At 39.6% G+C, this 19,412-nt stretch overlaps 1 long non-coding RNA gene across 2 annotated transcripts; it reads right to left on the reverse strand.

The window, feature by feature from the left end:
- Positions 1-6,446: 6,446 nt before the first annotated feature.
- LOC103469282 (uncharacterized) lies at positions 6,447-12,350 on the reverse strand. 2 transcript variants are annotated; one of them, XR_014088620.1, is made up of 5 exons: positions 9,494-12,350; positions 9,026-9,358; positions 7,684-8,013; positions 7,217-7,359; positions 6,447-6,879 (listed from the first exon to the last, which is right to left on the reverse strand). It is a non-coding gene; the product is annotated as an uncharacterized LOC103469282 (long non-coding RNA). The 2 variants fall into 2 exon arrangements; XR_014088619.1 differs by having other exon boundaries at positions 7,684-9,358.
- Between the last annotated feature and the right edge of the window lie 7,062 nt (positions 12,351-19,412).

Genomic DNA, 19,412 nt, shown 5'->3' on the forward strand with positions numbered 1-19,412 from the left:
CAGCTATCTCTTGGAAAGCATCGGTAGTATTTTGATCAGGTGAGTGAAAGTTTGGTCTGGGTCTCTCCACAGGTATTCGAAGCCAGTAACGAGGTTTTTCCCCATCCTCCTCTTCGTCAGAGTCATCTGTGTTTGAGTGCAGTACAGCAGGTCTGGCCTGAAGGTCGTTTGAATTCTTTTTGGCTTTCCTTTGTGACTCTGCTGTACTTGTGGTCGGGTTCTGGACTGGCTCTATAGGTAAGTCGTTTACATGTAACAGTAGGTTTCGGTGTAGAGTGCTAACTGGCCGACCTCCTCGCTCAGGGCTGACTTTATAGACAGGGTTGTCACCCACCTGCTCTCTGACGATAAAGATCTGCTGCTCCCAGTAGTTTCTCAGCTTTCCAGGGCCCCCACGTTCACCGAGATTGCGTACCAGTACACTGTCCCCAGGCTGAAGCACGACACCTCTGCTCTTTTTGTCATAGTATGTCTTTCCCTTTATGCTGGATTGTTGGCTGTTTGCATTGGCTATCTGATATGCCTCAGTCATTTTTCGAGCCCACCTCTCGGCATATCCATTTGGCTCTTTGAGTTCGGCCCCCTGGTCTGTTATGAGACCAAAGAGGATGTCAACAAGGAGGCGAGGATGTCGACCATACAACAGATGGTACGGGGAGAACCCTGTGGCCTCATGCTTTGTACAGTTGTAGGCATGGAGCACATGAGGTAGGTGATCCTTCCAGTTGTCTTTCTCTTTCTCCCCCAGAGTCCGGAGCATCTGCAGTAAGGTACGATTTAGTCGTTCGGCCGGGTTGCCCTGGGGGTGATATGGGGAGGTTTTTGAATGGGCCACACCAGCTAATCGTCTGAGATTTTTAAAGAGGTCATTCTCGAACTCCCAACCCTGGTCATGATGGAGTTTGGCCGGGTACCCAAATCTCGGGATGAAATCATTGAAAAGTCGGTCGGCTGCCGTCTTGCCAGCCTTGTTCTTGGTGAGATAGGCTTGGGCAAACCTGGTAAAGTGGTCAATAACAACCAGGATGTACTCGTACCCACCCCTGCTGGCTTCCAAGTGAAGGAAATCGATGCATAGCAGCTCGAGGGGTGAAGTCGATGTAATACTTCCCATTTGGCCTCTTTCATTTGTAACTGGTTTCTTCTGTTTGATGCAAGAGCATTTCCTGGTGATGTAGTCCTCTATATCGCATTTCATGAAAGGCCAGTAGAATCGCTCCCTTGCCAAGCTCAGCACTTTTTCAACGCCGACATGACTCAGGTTGTTGTGGAGGTGAGTCAGAACTGTTTGTTTATACGTGGCGGGGAGAACCAGTTGCTGTCGACTCGCAGTCTTTCTGTAGAGCAGATCATCCTCCAGGTATAATTTGCCCCACTCTCGCAGCAGCCTCCTCGTGTGTCCATCAACTTTATTTCTTTCTTCCTCTGTTAGTGATTTGTCTTGTTGTTTCAACTCCACAACTTTCCCAATGGCGGGGTCTTTCCTTTGTTCCCTCACCAGCTCATCGTGACTGACTGTCTGCAGACCCTCGAACTGGGGTTGGCTAGGATGTGACAAGTTGAGGGCTGCCACCCAAACCACATCTCTCTGTTGAGCTCTCCGACTTCCTTCCCATGCAGCACAGACTGTGTCTTCTGATAGTTCTTCAGAGCATTCAGCCATAAAAGTGTCTATATCCAGGGGCCTTCGCGACAAGGTGTCGGCATCAATGGCAGTTTTACCTGGTCGATATTTGATGTCAAAGTGGAAGTCAGCCAACTACCCCACCCACCGGTGACCCACTGCATTAAGCTTGGCAGTGCTCAGGATGTATGTGAGTGGGTTGTTGTCCGTGAAGACTGTAAAATGTGTGGCATAGAACAGATAATCACGGAACTTGTCAGATATCGCCCACTTCAATGCCAGGAATTCGAGTTTGCCACTGTGTAGGTGATAATTCTACACAGAATTATCACCTACACAGGTGATAATTCTGTCACCTGTGTAGTGACAGAATTATCACCTGACCGCTGACGCTGGCGTCAGTGTGCGTGCCACCTGATAAACCACCTGATAAACGTTGTCGCTTGGGAGTTTGAAAAGTTGTTTCTTGATGTTCCATATCAACTCTTTGCGAACCTCTGCCATGGTGTCTGGTTCTCCTACAGCTCGGTCCTCCAGTTCAGTCCTCTGATAAATTACACGTTGTCCTCCAAATTGATGAGTTGACTCATCTGAAGATAGCGTACGATGTCTTCTGGATCAACAACGTGGCTCAGCTGCAGCTAGAGTGCGTTGTCTTCTGAATCGGCAATGTGGCTCCTTGGTGATCAGCATACGTTGACCTCAGGATCAGCAGTGCAGTTCCAGTGGAGGATCGCGGTTCCTTCCCACACTGATCTTCCACTCTGGACACCCAGGGGTTGACTCCTGGTCTTCAGCGGTGTACTGTCACCTTGGTCATGTGGTTCTGGTATCTCTGGTATCTACTCCCAATATTTTTGATGAGGAGAGATCCCGGACGAGCCCCCACAGTTTGTTATACGTCTCAACATATGATGGACAGTTGTAACAAATGATGTTTTTTTTTTGTTTTTCCTTTTCTTTTTGCGGTGAATTTCTGCTTCCCCTTTGATCTTGAAGGAGAGCCTGTAAAGATGAACAGCGTCAGAGATAGAAAAAAAGGACAACCGCCGTCTTCTTCCCCAAACTCGGTCTCTTTATTACAAATTATTGAAATCATGAAATTATTAACACTTCCTAGAACAATCACATTCCTGTGTCCCTCTGCTGCTACCAAAAAAACACCAATAAATGTAGGCAATAGAAATAGCTAAAACAACATATGTAAGATTGGTAAAGTTAATAAAGTTTATGTCAGCATGTTTTAAAAGCCTGTCCATGAAATGTGTCTTCATCAGAGATTTAAAATGTTGCATCTTCTGTACAGATCTAATATTTAGAGGCAGATTATTCCAGAGTCTGGCCCCTGTGACAGAGAAGACTCAGTCATCTTGAGATTTAAGTTCTGACCTTGTTGAATAACATCAATTTTACCATTTAATGATTTAATAAGAAAAAACTGACATTTTAAATTGGATCCTGCAGGTCAGTGTAAAGACTCCCAACACTGGGATTTATATGGTCCTTCTGTTTTGTACCAGTCAGCAGAGAAGCAGCTGCATTTTGGAGCGACATAGAACTGGTCCAAACAAAAATACAGAGAGGTACAGTTGTCTGCGAGTGATAAACAAATGAAAAACATGTAGAAAGATCTGCTTTGCCTCAGCTAGCCGACTCAGAACAAGCTGGGCTAGTCGACTGCACTCACCTGCTTACAGAGTAAATAATAAGGCTGTTCTTGACTGTTTGTTCTGAATTAAACGTTTTGTTTTTAAGTTCCTCCACAACCCCCCAAAAAACTACAAAAAATAAAACAAAACAAAAAACAGATAGGATATTGCTTCACAAAACTGCCATTGACATTGGAAATTTGATAATTAATTTTAGTGACTATGTCAAAAACTTAGGGGTAACATTTGATAAGGCTCTACACTTTAACAAACAATTCGCCGCCGTTTAGTCTGGCCCCTATCATTTATGCCAGTGATCTTCAAACCCAGGCTTTAAGGCCTCGTGTCCTGCAACTTTGGAAGCGTCCAGTTTGCTAGAGTCCTGTTAATGATCTCATTATTGGACTCAGGTGTGTCAAAGCAGAGACATCTCTCAAAGTTCCAGCTCACCAGCCCTCAACGAATAACAATAGGGAAAAGTTATGCCATGGGGGAAACTTGGCCCAAGCTCAGTATGGTATTGTCTAAAAATTATGCCTAGAAGCACATTGTAGCTAAGAGAAGCTAGTTTTGAGCTGACAGGACCCACATTCACACAAAAAGTCCTTCCAGATAAGGAGGACCGACACCTGAGAAGAACAGACTCTGAAAGCCAACACATGATTCCAGTGGTGATATAATGGTTGATTACATCAAAGTCTGTCTTCAGGTTGTTGAGACGCTTTACCAAGGTCGAGAAAGAGTCATACGCTGGTAGACAAAGGCCCATAGTAAAAAGTTACATGTTTGATTCTGTTAGACACCAAGGTCCATTTCTCACGAAAAAGAAACGTTTTCCCAGGCCACAGAGACATGGTGTGATTTCAGGGAGTGTCTTCAGTCCATATAATCAGCTGCCCTCCTCTTTCTCCTCAGACGCTACAGACTTTTTTAGAAACTCTTCTCGGATGTAATGGTAAAAGCGTCTCCTTTCAGCGCTGAAAGTGAATAAAATAAGTAAAGTCTGAATGCTTTTCTTGGCTGATTTTATGCTCCGTGTGTCAATACAAATTATGATTCATCAATCGGGATTTCCATTCCCAACAAGGTCCAACAACAAGACAGCAGCAGAGCTCCCAGAATTCAGAGGAGAAGAATATAATTAAAACTGAAGTCTAAAACATGATGGATCCCAGCCTGTAACGATGGAAATTTTAATTAAAATAAATAAATAAAAAAAAACAACAATCTTGGAAGAGAATATCATGCAGTTTGATGATCTTAAGTGATGAACAATGTTACAAACAAGCTCAAACTTCTCCAATTCTTCTAACAAACCTCCAACAAAATGCAATACTGGTTTAAAGTTTTAGAGTTTTTCAAGGTCTTTTTGAAAACTATGCAGTTTGATGTTTCACTCTGAAATGAAATCACAGTACAAATAAGTAATTGGAGCTAAATAAATAAATAAATAATGGATTCAATTTGTTGACCAAAATGTATTTAAAGTGACCCCCTTTGGCAGATGTGGCAGCTGAACACACTTGTGGTATTCTTTCTACAAGATATCAAACTCTTCAGAAAGTTCTTCCCATAAATGTGGAGCATTTGTAGGTTGCTTTGTTTTCACTCTTCTGACCAATTCATCCCCAACCGGCTCAATGGGATTTTAGTCCATGTCTTCAAACTTAACATCTAGTTGTTTTCATCTTGTTGATAGATGAATCACTGACCAACTAGACTCATGTCGGAGCGTACTGTACGCTGCTGCAGAATGCTGTGGTGGCAGTTTTGTTTCAAGATGCCTCTAACTATGTACAATTTACTAACCCTGGACAAAGATTTAAAATTTGGATTCATCAGTCTATAATGCCTACGTCTCTTCAATTGTCCACCGACTGTGTTTCATGGCACAGACGAGCCTTTATGTCTCATTTTGACATCTTAGAAATGACTTTCTCTCTGCAACTCGTGCTGTCAAACCTGCAGCTTGAAATCTGTTAAACTGAGCTGTTTGTCACGCAAGCTGCCAACTCTCAGAAATGTGTTTGATTTATGAGTGGACCTCTTCCTGTCAGACTTTGTCACAGTTTCTGAGTGCCTTTTGATTGTGAAAGAAACTGTACTCACCTTTGTTTTAAGTGCAATTTCCTTATAGTTTTGAGTTTTGTGATGGTCCCTCTCTCTTCCATTGTTAAGAAAAAAAATGTTTCACCATATTTGTAGCAGTACACTACTTTGTGCAATGCAGTCATCTGATGTCCATGCGGGTATACTGCAATATTGCGTTCAAACATTGATTCTATGAAGACAGATGTGGTTGTAAGTATTCCAGAAAAACTGGAAGACCTACAGGAATGAGTTGCAGCAGCTTTCAATCTTTGATCAACCTCCGTTGCTGCAGAACAGAAGTTGCTTACCTCTGACAGTTTAACACTTACCTTTGTACCATTTCAAACCAACCTGTGAACTCGAACATCTTGAATTGGAATAAAAAACTTAAAACTCAACCTTTAGTGCATGTTGAAATTTCTACTTGTAACATTGAATAATTTTCTGCCTTATTTTTCTTCTAAAGGGGGTTTAAGAAACAATGAAGCTTTAAGTCTGCACAAAATAATCCTATCATGACCGGTGAGGATCTGCTGCGTGTGTGTACATCATTTTTGAATGGATATTAGCAGCTTCTACACCTTTTGATGAGTTTATGCTTTCAAATAAACCTTTAACAAAAATGCAGATTTTCAAATAAATAAGGTCCAAAATCTGTTTTTCATTAAACTTTTTTAAATGATCCTACTCTGATTAATTTTATCAGATTATTATCTTTTTTTTAATTTCTTGTTATGGAACCATGATTAATTTTTCCTCTTAAAATTTTCTTTTTAGTCTGGCGGAAGAACGTCAAATGTGTGGAGTTTCTAGAAATTGAAAGCCCTGCGCTTTGCTGCATTGATACTGCCCTCTTGTGGCGGCTCAGCAAAACTGCATTGATAGATTTATTAAGGCTTTGACATCGTTCTCAGAAAAAGAAACAAACAAAAAAAGTTATTTCTCACCAAAATACCAAGTTTAAATAGATCTACATCATCAAACGTCGTGTTGGAACTGTGAAATAAGTCATTACAGAACATCAATAGTGCTTTATACAGACCTCAAACAGGCTAAATTACATGAAAAACAATCAAAAATGAACATGTGCAAAACATTTATGAATGAAAAGTAAAGCAACAGCACGGTTACAACTGGATCACAGAATAAGTACTGAAAGAAATTATTGACAGTAAGTGGTGTGGTGAGAGAGTCTATATGCAGCTATGCAGGAGGCGGGTTGAGCACTGAAGGTTTAATGTAAAAAAATGAATGTTTCCCCTGATTGGTCCAGCTGGTTCTTGTGTCACTTTACATCTCAGTATTTATACTTTGGATTTTAGTTTTGTTTCAATGCCTGATTTCCATTTGGCTCCATCACCTGTTTCTCCATTCTTTTGCTCATTGTTTGTTTTTGTTTTTTTTTCGTCCATACTTGATGTTCTGTTTCATGTTTCCAGATTTGTACGTTTTTCTTTTTTCATGAAAATTGAAAATCATCACAATGCATCATTCAAGTGGTTGTTTGTTGTGGCTCTGCAAAACAAAAGAACAAAACAAATAAAAAAAAGACAGAGACAAAAAACAAATATATGCAGGAATATGAGGTGGAACAGGGATCCTGCTGCCACCTGCTGGCTGTAGGGTGTAATTGTAAATTAAAAAACGTGAAACTATTTTTAAAGAACCATAATGATGACTAAGGAATGAGATGTCAAAATAATCACAGTTTTCACTGATGTATTAGAAACATTTGTAGAATTTGAGGAAAAACTCATCTGACTCTAACTATATTTAATTATATGTGGTACATCTACAGGCGCAACCAAAGGTGCATTCTCTCAAAAAAGAAAAGAGGAAAAAATGAACATACCTTGTACATGATTAAAGTGCTAAAACCGAGCATGAGGCCAATCAGAACAATGACGGTGATGCGAACATAAACCACAACCAAAGTAAGACTTGATGCATCACATTTTGGCACTTCCATAATTGTTGTTGATTCACGACTGTTTCCTTGAAATTACAAAAATAACGTTATTTTTCATGCAGGAAGTTGTATGTTTATTTTTGAAATGTTCCATTTTTAAAAAATCTTCTCATTTAAAATATTTTACATGTCAAGTTGATTGCTTAAGTTCAAAAATCTACCATTTAAGTTAAACTTACTATACTTTTTTTAATTCAGTCACATCATTATTTAGAAACCTTAATAAATACATGCTGTGTACATTGATGGATGTTGCCGTACATTGTAGAAATCTGCTGCACAAAGTAAAATACTGTCCAGCTGGACATATTACTTCAGTTAAAATTCAGTTTGTAGAATAATATACTCACCGGTCACCATTAGAAGAACAGATCCATAACCCTTTTTGACCAGTTGATGGTAATTGTCATCTAGTTTTGAATACACACACCAATATGGCCCTGAGTCACTTACATTCAAGTTTTCAATCACAATATCCACACTTGGGAATGTTCCATTTGTTTGAACTCTTCCTGCGATTGTTTTATGAAAATTTCTTTTTTTGGAGGCTCCGTTAATAACAGCAACCTCAGTTTCCTGGTTAAGTCCCATTTTCAATACCAGAAAATCTTGATCAGTATTAATTCTGCACCGGATCGTAACGGATTGTCCCGACTCTCTCCAAATCACTTCTTCTGTTTCTAGGCAAAAGAACATAAAAGACAGAGCACATCATACAGCATTGTCAAATAGCAACAAAAAAATTGCTAAACGATTACATTTGCTTTGAAGCATACCTCTGTCTATATTAGTGCACAATTCTGTTTCAGCCTTACCTGTTGGGCACCACAGACACAGAAAGATGGAGACCTTCAGCCAGGAAGGTCTCCTGGCTGAAGGTCTCCTGACCTGGCTTTGACCTGGAGACCTGGCCATTACTGTTGACATAGTTCAACCCAATGCTCACACCACAATCTGAATGTGCTTTTGTTTTTAACCACAGTGCACACTGAACATGACAGCTAACTGGTGCACAAGATGTCTTTGGCCACATATAGAACTGTGCTTTTCACAGTGAAGCTTTCTGCACATGCCAATGCTGACTTTTTAAGCTCTGATCCTTCACCTCTCAAAACCTGCTTCCCTTAGGAAGGATGTAACATATTTGTGTAACTAAATGAAAATGTGTGAATATCATGGCAAGCATGTCTTTTCAACTCTAGAGGGGGAAGCGTAAGTAGGCTACCTCTTTTAGATATATCCATCTAGAAAATGAATACAGTTCATGGTAAATAAATAAAATTGCACTCAATACAGTGGTTTTATTTTTCAAAATTGAATCACCTGATTAGTTTTTGCATATATTTTACGTTAAAAACAAATCTGGTCTGAAGGGTTAATGTTAACTACAGAGTCAGCGGCCAGATCTGAGACAAACGGAGCACAACCACACGGCCAGTCTGATGTTTCCTTTCAAAGTTTCACCCAAAACACTTTGAGATTATTTTATTTAAACAAAATTATCAAGGAATCACACTTAGTTATTTAAGTTTGTGCTTAACATCTACCTTTCAGTCCTTTTTAAATGCCCCCTTTTGAGAAATTTTGTTGTGATGCTGTGTCTTTCTAAGGCTGTTGAACAAAGTTATGTTCAGCAAAACTTAATAACTGAGCTTAGATCCAGGTGGTTTAATAAAAAAAAAAGCCTCTCACCTGTCACATAGAGCAGCACAGATCCGTCACCTTTTGCTATTTGTTGATTAAATGTTTCGCTCGTTTTTGAATATACACACCAGTACGATCCTGTGTCATTTTCATTCAAGTTTTTAATGACGATGTCCACATTGGGAAATGCTCCATAGGTCTGAACTCTTTCTGTCATTCCTTGAAGAACAACTCTTCTTTCTGTGGCTTTGTCTACACCAACAATGTCAGTCTCTTCATTGACACTCTTCTTTTTTAAATTCAGAAAATCCTGATCAGACTCAGTTCTGCACTGGATTGTAATGGATTGTCCAACTTTTTTCCAAACCTCTCCTTTCATCTCTACACAGCAAAAGCAAAAAAAAAAAAAAAAATTGTTTCATATCCTATTTATTTCGTCATACCTCTATCAGACAGTTTAAAATATTGACAAAATCAGTTTGTTATCGTTCATTATCACATCTATCTTAGCGTTACCTGCTGCGCAGCAAAGACAAAGGAAGGTGAAGATCCTCGTCCAGGCATCAGACATCGGGACAACTGCTGTTCACAAGGTCTACTCAAATTCTTGTGCTGGAGTCACAAACGTGCTCTAATTTAACCACAGCGACAAACAGGAACTCATGGTTGCTCGTATTTTTGGCAACACAAATAAGTAGCTCTGAAAAAGTATTTTCACTCTTACAGATCTCTTTTTCCTTCACACACCTAAATGAAACTGTCACATGTTTTCAGATCAAAATAATTTTGTATTATAAGACTAAATTCATTTGGTAAATGAAACCAATGTACGGTTTCATTTATTTAGCAGGGGAAAAAGCTAAGTAATAAGAAAGAAACCTTTATTAAATTATAAGTTAATTGTGATTACCCACATTCTTTTGGAAGCCAACAAAATTTTACAAGCAGGGTTCATCAGACTTATAACAAATAAAAATCAGACATCAATTACAGAGCCATTTCGAAGGCTTTGGGGCTCTACTGAGTCCCAATGAAAGTCATCATCCACAAATGGATAAAGCATTGCTGAGGCTTCATGGGAGTGGCGAGCTGACCACAATGACTTCAAAAGCGCATTGCTGACTCATTTAAGAGGTCACAAAAGGCCCGTAATGGCAGCTAAAGTTCTCCAGACCTCACTTGCTTTAAATAAGGTCAGTATTCAAGATTCAACAATGAGGAAAAACACTGGATGAAGAGGGTATTCATGTGGTGTTTGACAGTTTAAAGGTGTAAACTAACAATGACTGAAAAGAACACAAAGAAATGCCCCATTTTCTAAAACAAGAAACAAAACATTGATGATCTCAAAGACTTTAAGACTCGGTCACTTCAAAAGTTTTGAAGTGGTTAAATCAAAGTCCAGACATGAACCCAGTTTAGGTGATGCAACATGAAGTTAAACAGCCCGATCTGTTTAACTCCATGTCTGAAAGGTGTAAAGCTAAAATTTCCCCATGATTATGTACAAGACCCAGGCACGTGTAGAGGAGGGGGGGGCTAGGGGGGCTTGAGCACCTGCCCCTTTTGCTCGTTGCCCCCAAGTGCCTTTTGGTCAAAATTTTTTTTTCTTTTTTTGTTGGCATCTTTATTTCCTAAGCCCTCTTCTGACACATAAAAACATGTACTAAGATTATTTTCTTTTCTGTTTCTTTTTTGTATAACTTAATAAGCCGGTCACCTTGTTACGCCCGTGACGCATGACGCAATTGCCTCTTGCGCAGTGAGATAAGGTGGCTAACTGGAATTTCAACGTAGCGAACGTTCCAGATTATAGAACAGTTTTTGGTGAATTATAAAAAAATAACGTTTTTGGTGAATAAAGTGGAGTAGACTTGCTACTTGTCAGATGACGAAAAACGTTGAACGTATCGTGAGGTAATGAAATACAACAGACACTGACAAGCCTCTGCGTCTGCCTTTTCTCTGAAGAACTACACATTATTCAGGTGGATGCGAAAACATAGATCAGCGAAACCCCCCCCCCACTCCGAACGAAGGAATGTCAGGGTGAAGGAGCGACGCTCACTCACTGCCCCCTCCAGTCGGTCGCAGGGCAACACAGAGACACACAGGACAAACAACGATACACACACACTCACACCTAGGGGCAATTTGGAGAGGCCAGTTAACCTGATGGTCATGTTTTTGGACAGTGGGAGGAAACCGGAGTACCCGGAGAAAACCCACAGGGAGAACATGCAAACTCCATGCAGAAAGACCGGGGCCGGGAATCGAACCCAGAACCTTCTTGCTGCAAGGCAACAGCTCTACCAACTGCACCATTGTGCGGCCCTGGTATTGTAATGATTCCTTAAAAAAAAAAACAAAGGTTTTGTTTAAAATACGTTTTTTTTTTTATTAAATAGCTAATATTCACCAAACATAAAATTTTATTTGCACACATCAGGAATCTTTTGTTGCGAGTTTAGGCCCTGCCCACGACGTCATGTGAGAATCACAAGCAAAACTTTGAGTCATAAACAAAAACTTAGAATAGCAAGAAAAAATTTCTGACAAGCGCATATAAGTTTGTTTTGCAAAAAAACAAATAAACACTTCATGAGACAAAAATGTGTGATTTTAATTTTTTTTAAAAAGTTTTTTAAGCAAAACTCAGTAGGCTTTTCTTATGGTGACATTTGTTTTTTTCTGCAGTTCCACATTAAAGTTTGATGCAGCTCCTTTTTATAGATTACAGTACACAAAAAGGTTGCATTGTGCCCTTGTTTATATTTTTAATAGTGTAATTCTGTAAAGACAATATGTCTGGAGGTCTAGCTCTGATTTACATATCTTGCTAAATTGCGGGTTTGAATATAACAAAATAGACCTGCAGGAAGAAATTACTAATAAAATAGCATAGTTGTATGCTCTCAATAGAGATTTTCCTTAGCTTTGATTGTATATCTCACAATTTTGTAATTTATCATTGTTTATTAAACTCTGAAAGCTGTGTGGCTTTGTTGATATTCTGTCCTAGAATGCGGTTAGATGGGCCCTTTTTTCTTTTTTGAGCACCTGCCCCTTTAGTGGTCTCTGCACGGCCCTGGGCTGCAGTCTGAACGCACCCTACATTTTGTCACACCCCCATCATCTCTTTGTCAAAGCCAAAGACTGCAGTTCATGTATTGGAGAAATAATTAAATGTTGATGACATTTGAGGATATTTTTAAAATGTTTTTTGTGGAATCCTTTATGCGGCCCAGCCTCACTCAGACTCTGCCTCCAGTGGCCCCCCCAGTTCTAGAGGCATTTGTTCTAGCGGTGGTAAATGTATCTTGAAGGTGCTTAATAAGTTAGCTTAATATGTGCTTAATAAGAAAATAACATTTTGTTTATGACTCAAAGTTTTGGTTGTCATTCTCACATGATGTCGTGGGCAAATATGATGTGTGCAAATAAAAGTTTGTTTAGTAAAAATGAGTTATTTAATTTTAAAAAAGTATTTTAAACAAAACTTTTTTTTTATTAAAGAATCATTAAAATTCCAAAAGTTTTGATTACAATTTTATTTTACTTAACTGAGGTAAATAAAAGTAAATAAAAGTCCAACAAGGATATTCATTGAGAATTAAAAATAACTCGCCCTGAACTATCATGATAAATATAATGTATGTAATATTCGATCAAGCTGCTCCTCTCCAATAAAAGTGTGTCATTAATGAAAGGGAAAAAAACTCAATACAAACTTTAAGTAAGTTTAGGGTCTGGTTCTCAGCATATGCAGTTAAATTTGTTTCACAATTATTCAATGAAAAAAAAACTAACTTCAGTTAAGTAAATTGTTATCAAAACATTTGGAATTATAATGATTTCTTTTTTTAAACTAAAAGTTTTTTAAAAAACTTTTTTAAAATTAAATAACTCATTTTTGTCTCATGAACTTTAAAAGTTGTTTGCAAAACACACTTTTATTTGCACACATCAGGAATCTTTTGTTGCGATGTTTAGGCCCTGCCCACGACGTCATGTGAGAATCGCAAGCAAAACTTTGAATCACAAAGAAAAACTTTGGATAGCAAGAAAAGATTTGTGAAAAAGTTTTTTTTACTAATAAATTTTTCACTTCATGAGACAAAAATTTGTGATTTTAATTTAAATAAAAGTGTTTTGTTTAAAAAAATTGTTACAATTAAAAATGTTTTGATCACCATTATATGTAATTGAGGTTAGTTATTTTTTTATAGAATAATTGTGAAACAAATTGAACCCCAAAGCAGAGGTCTCATTTTCTCTGAAATTAATATTATGTTGTGCTACGAACTGAAAATCATATTGGTTTAAACACAAGGGTAAAGAATTGGTAGTGTGGTTTAATATAGTGTTCTGATCATAATTCATTATATTTTGCTTTTTTCAGTTCAAAGATGCCACATAAAGAAAGACGTCAGAAACAAAAAAGAAAAAAAAAAAAAGAAAGGATCTGCTAATAACTCTAGTTGTACATCTCACCATATTTGTAATTTATCATTGTTTATTAAACTCTGAAAGCTCTGTGACTTTCTTAATATTCTGTCCTAAAATGTGACTAGATGTGCCCTTTTTTGACCACCTGCCCCTTTACTGGTCTCTGCACGGCCCTTGGATGTTGTTGAGCGCGGGGGAAGCCGGAGCGCCCGGAATGAACCCACAATAACACGGAGAGACATTTCTCACCGTGCAGTCCTGCTTTTTAATATTAAAATGCCCAATCAAAAATAACACCAGCTCTTTTTCCAGTTCATGTTGTTTCCAATTCTACAGGAATCTTTCCTGTTATGTTTTCAGATTTTTCAATGGATGAAGATGAGTGCTGACGTCGTTGAACGTGGGGGAAGCCGGAGCGCCCGGAGTGAACCCACAACTACACGGTGAGACATTTCCCACCGTGCAGTCCTGCTTTTTAAGATTAAAATGCCCAATTAACAATAGCACCTCTTGTTCCCATTCCCACCAATCAGCCACCCACTTTTACATCTAATTACTCTGGATGGACTTCAGATCTGCCTTTAAACTGGCGGAGGCAAGATGGTGTTAACCTCTTTTTGATTCGCCTCCATAGTGAAATTTTATTCTTGGGCTTCTCTTTGTCATTGTTTTGCTCAGCTGACTCTTCTGCTTGAGGTTCTGTTTCGATATTCTTATTTAGTTGGGCCTCGAAGGGCGATGGAAAGGGATCAGTTTGCGTTGAATTTGTTTGTTGATCTGGTTTGATCTCACTGTTGGCTTCACATACATTCATCTCAGTCTGGGTCCAAATTGTGTTTTGATCTGGTTTGATCTCATTGCTTGCGTCACATACATTAATCTCCGTTTGGGTAGAAATCGTTCGACTCACTGTTTTTTGATAATTAGTTTTCTGTACAGCCACGTCCATTTGAATTGAATCGGATCTATGACGAAATGTCCGATGCTCTGCATGTTGACGGATGTCTCCCTGAATTTGAGAAAACATAGAATTGCAGCTTTGTCTTCTCTCTGTTACTCCATTTCTCAACAGATCTTTTTGGTGTCGAAGCTGAGCGTTTAGTTTTCGATTTGAATCAAACATCTCGTCAAGCTGTGTCATCAAGTATTTCTGCACTCTAATATACTCCATTTCAGTTTCTTTAAATTTGGCAAGACATGTACAGTCTGTTTTACTTTCATTTTTCAAGGAAGTCGCCTCATCATGTTCTTTTGGTCGCATTGAAACGTTTTGTGTTTCGATGTTCTGTGGAGTGAGGCTCTGATTTGGGCAGCGTTTTCCAAAAGGTCTTAATTCTGTTGCTGGGCAAACCTGCCTGATCACTTTGGTGTTTATTCAGAGGACCGTCACTGTTCACACTGTTTTCGTTAAAAAAGGTTAAATCAATACAAGCGTCTTTCTCCGGGAAAGATTTCCAAAGCAGTGGCCTTTTCTTGATGCTCTTCATCTTTCGTCTTTGTTCCCGTTTTTGATTTACTTCCTTCTTTGACACTGTGGATGTGTTATTGAGGGCCGGCTGTGTTGTAGAAGTCACTGGAGACAGTGGCTCTTTCTGATCCACTGTCTCCAGTGGTTTTGGTGATGGATTTATTTTCAGTCATGAATGAAGTGTTCTGCAGTTCAATGTCTCCAGCAGACTTCTTTTGCTCCTGCAACTCCAACCAGACAGCAAATGGCACCTTCTTCTTCTTCCTGGGCTTGAGTGGCTTGGGTATTTGTAATTCTTATTTGTGTTGTGACATGCTGCACTTACTGTTTGGGTCTAGCTGTTTTTAGTCCTTAGGCCCCGTTTAACACGACAACGATTTCGGGGGAAAACTGAAGAGTTTTGTTGCGTTTGTAGTGCGCATTTACACGAAACCACCGAATGTTTTCTCTGACAACGGCACAGATTGAAAACGGCTTCCAGAGTGCGATGTTTCTCAAACGTACCGTTTTCCGTTGTCGTGTAAACCTAGAAAACGGATCTTTTCTTCCAGAGAATCCCCAGCTCATGCATAGTATGACACAAAACATAGCTGCTTCCTACAATCCACAGAAGAAGAAGAAACTACTCACAATGCTGGTGTTGCCGTTTCCCCATCGGTTCCCTCAGCGTCTCTTCACCGCTCCGCACCGCCCAGTTGGCAAAATACACGGCTGCTTGTTCAGCGCTCTTATCTAGAGAACTACGGACCAGGACCAGCCCGGCTCCAGACGAGTTTAACAGGGGGGGCACCGACTTATTTTGGGGGACAAAATGAATCTACGTAGCTGAACATAGACAACATCAGTAGCATACAGGCTACTTGTTAACAAGCTAAACGTGCTATATTGATATTAGCTAGTCATCTTTTAGCTATCATCACCTGCATCCAACAGCTTTACTCAACTCAGTCGGTTAGTTCGGGGAAAAAACTGTGCAGTTATTTACGTTTTGCTGGGTTGCTGCCATGATTCTAACACACACCTGCGCAGCAGCAGCAGGTCTCCTTCGCTGCATCACCGGTGTAAACACTGCGCAAGCGTCTCAGCTTTCATGTTGCGTTTGAAGGCGGCTCGGAAAAACAAGTTACGACTTGTTAGCAACGGATTAAACTGTTTTAACTGCTGAAAAAGGTAACAGAGGACACGGATATGGGACGTGCGGGAACTCCTATTTTATCAAATTGATATGGGAATAACAGACTGTTGGCCATTCCAAGGTAAAAACAATAAACAGCTTTCAGTCTGGGGCTCGCTACAGACACCGTGAAAGCTCAAACAAGGTGTTTCAGCAAAGTTATCCCACTTTTTCCAACTGCATGCACCCTAATCAGACGCACACAATGCGTGTTTTCTCACGCAAATCCACATGCCTTCAAGTGCAACTTTTTTTAAAACACGTTTCAAAGAACCTAGCACCAGCTAGGCGCAGCGAGAGCATTACACGTTTTCGATGTGTACCGTTACTGTGTAAACACAGATCGTAATTGGAACGTTATTGTGTAAACGATCCAACAAAAACGGAACAAAAGTGCCGTTTTTGTTGGATCGTTGTCGTAAACGCCCCCTAAGTGGGTTTTTAAACTGTCACTGGTTGCCATAGTTACAAACCATTACTTTGTTTTAATGTTGCTTAGCATGTTGTCAGCGTAGCTAAGGATAGCTTCGCTATCTATAACTGTTTAAAATTGATTGATAAAATAAGTTATGCTACCAAATTGACATTAGTGAACGGGATACTGTAAATGGCTAAGAGTTGATTGGTGGTTAGAATGTTATGCTTTTATTTTGTTGAACGGTATATTTCCTGGTTTCCTGTCAGTGAGTTGATTAGTTTGTGTATTCATGGTGTTTTTTGATTGTTACTGGAGTCTGTCTACCTTCCTTCTAATCGCCCACTGATACATGTTGTTGGTTTATCAGCAACATGTTTAGTCTGACACATTCGTTTATTTATTTTTTTTAACATGTAAGTTCCACATGGAAACTCCGGGGGAATCCCAAGGTGAATTAGAAATAAAAATCTTACAATGGATGATGATGAGTACTGATGTTGTCAGACACGTGCAGAGGGCGGGGAGATTAAAGGGGCTTGAGCACCTGCCCTTTTTGCTCCTTGCCCCCAAGTGCCCTTTTGGTAAATTTGTTATTTATTTATTTTTATTATTCCGTAAGCCCTCTGACACATAATTACATGTACTGAAATCATTGTTTTTTGTTTTATTTTTTAAGAAAAACAACATACTAAGCCCCTCCGGTCACCTTGTTACCTTTGACCTTTTGCCCATGCCGCACGATACAGTTGCCTCTCGCACAGTGACATAAGGCGGCTAACTGCAGAGCTCAACATAGCGAACATTGCAGATTACAGGACAGTTTTTGGTGAATAAAAAAAATATATTTTGGTGAATATAGTGGAGTAGTCTGGCTACACCAGTTTTATAGTCCCTTCACTGGCTCCTTGTAGCTCAGACAATAGACTTTAAAATACTGTTGTTGGTTTATAAATCACTAAACGGGTTAGCGCCACAATACATTAGAGAAGGTTGGTTCAGGGTTTGAATATTGCAATACTTTCCTATAGCAAAATAGACCTGCAGAAAGAAATTACTAATAAAATATCTTACATATGCGTAGTGTTATGCTCTATATAGAAATGTTCCTGAGATTTTATATCTCACAATTTTGTAATTTATCATTGTTTACTAAACACTGAAAGCTGTGTGGCTTTGTTAATATTCCGTCCTAGAATGCGGTTAGATGTGCCCCTTTTTTTGTTGAGCACCTGCCCCTTTAGTGGGCAGGTGCTCACTAAAGCACCTGACAAGGCGCTGACAAGACCTATTTTCAATTCTTGGAAAACGCCTGAGTTGTCTCCTGGATGTTTACTTTTTACTTTTAGTTGAGTAAAAATGTTTGGATACCCTCCTGTGGTTGGGGCCCCATCCAACCTAGCCAACTTGCTCTGTTTGCAATCAAAGGTGCGTTTTTACCGCCCTCTTGTGGTAGCTGAGGAGAAAATGGTCTCACCTTTCTACACTGACCTCTCATTGACTCCGTCATTTTGTAGATTCACAAAGCCAAAACAAAGTGAAAAGATTTTTACTTTGTACTGTCACTGACTTGCAAAGTAGTGATCTCATTTTTAAAATCATCTTCTTGTCTAACATTACAGTTTGAAGTACAGTTTGGTGTACACATTATGTTGGTCTGCATTTTACATAGTTAAAGACAGAATCACAATCATGTGCTTACTGCTGCGAAACCTAACTGGTACAGAGTCATACACAACATGAACAAAGTATTTTAAAGGTGCACAATTTCATGAAGACGACAATAGTTTATAAGGTTCCCTTGGTCCTAAGGGAACTACAATCAATCACTCAATCAATAACTGTAGTATATGTGTGTCTTGTTTGGTGTCATTTCCCCCAGAGGAAAAGCAGAAACAAAATGTCCCAGTTTATCTCATCATTCTTTCGCCACCAGTGCCCTTCCTCCAGTCTCTTCCAGTTTAGGAGGTGAAATATAAGCCACAGGGGATAGCGCAAGGAGCTTTTACGTCCCTTTGTTGCTCCAGAAACAATCCCATCCATTTACCAGCCGGCGCTTCCTGTTTTACGTCCCGATGTGGGAGGCAGTACAGTTCTGAGTCTGCCAGACCAGGATGACTCCCGGCTTGCTCACAAAGAGGCCAGGAAATCAACAAAAAACAGGACAAGAATGATCAATCTCACTGGTTTTTTGGGGGAGTTTTATGACCAACAGTTATTCTGCAGGCCTTCTGAATAAACCTCCTCCTCTGAAGAGTTGCAGAGTCAGTGCACAGGACTAACTGGTGGTATCGATTAACAGACTGTTTGCACATCACTCAGAGATGACTCACCTCATTTCCCCTCTCGACTTCCCGTGCTCACGCCTCCTCTTCCTCCTCGGAGACCTCCTGTTGGCCTCATCTGGACTACACACGGACTAATGGAACCGTCGATCAATTAAACAGCAGACGAGCGAGGCTGCTTAAACACATGTCACACACACGCAGCGGATAAATAACTCAGGGGTTGTGCCGGCCATGGGGGGAGGAAAATTGTAATCTCCCATCTTTGCAGAAAGATTAGTCGGATAATCAAAGCGGATAGACAACAGAGTCTGGCTCCAAACTGATTAGCTGCTGGCCAGAACAAAAGAGCAAAGCTTAACGTTACAGTGCATTCGGAAAGTATTTACACCCGTGCAACTGCCAATTAGATTTAATTTAGGGATCACAAAGTAGAAGGGGTCTGAAATGTATTTTTTTCTCCCCCACTTTACAGGTATGTGATATTTTGTTGTTTTAGTCATTAAGATAAAATCCCAATAAAATGCAGTTTGACATTGTTAGCTAATGTAACGTGAACATGTTTAAGAATTAAGACTGACTAAAAATGTTTTTAAAATCACTTTAAGAACTTTTAAAATAATAATATATGTAAAATGTCCATA

This window comes from Poecilia reticulata, chromosome 8, assembly GCF_904066995.2.
Source record: "Poecilia reticulata chromosome 8, P_reticulata-male-v2, whole genome shotgun sequence".
Classification (NCBI taxonomy): domain Eukaryota; kingdom Metazoa; phylum Chordata; class Actinopteri; order Cyprinodontiformes; family Poeciliidae; genus Poecilia; species Poecilia reticulata.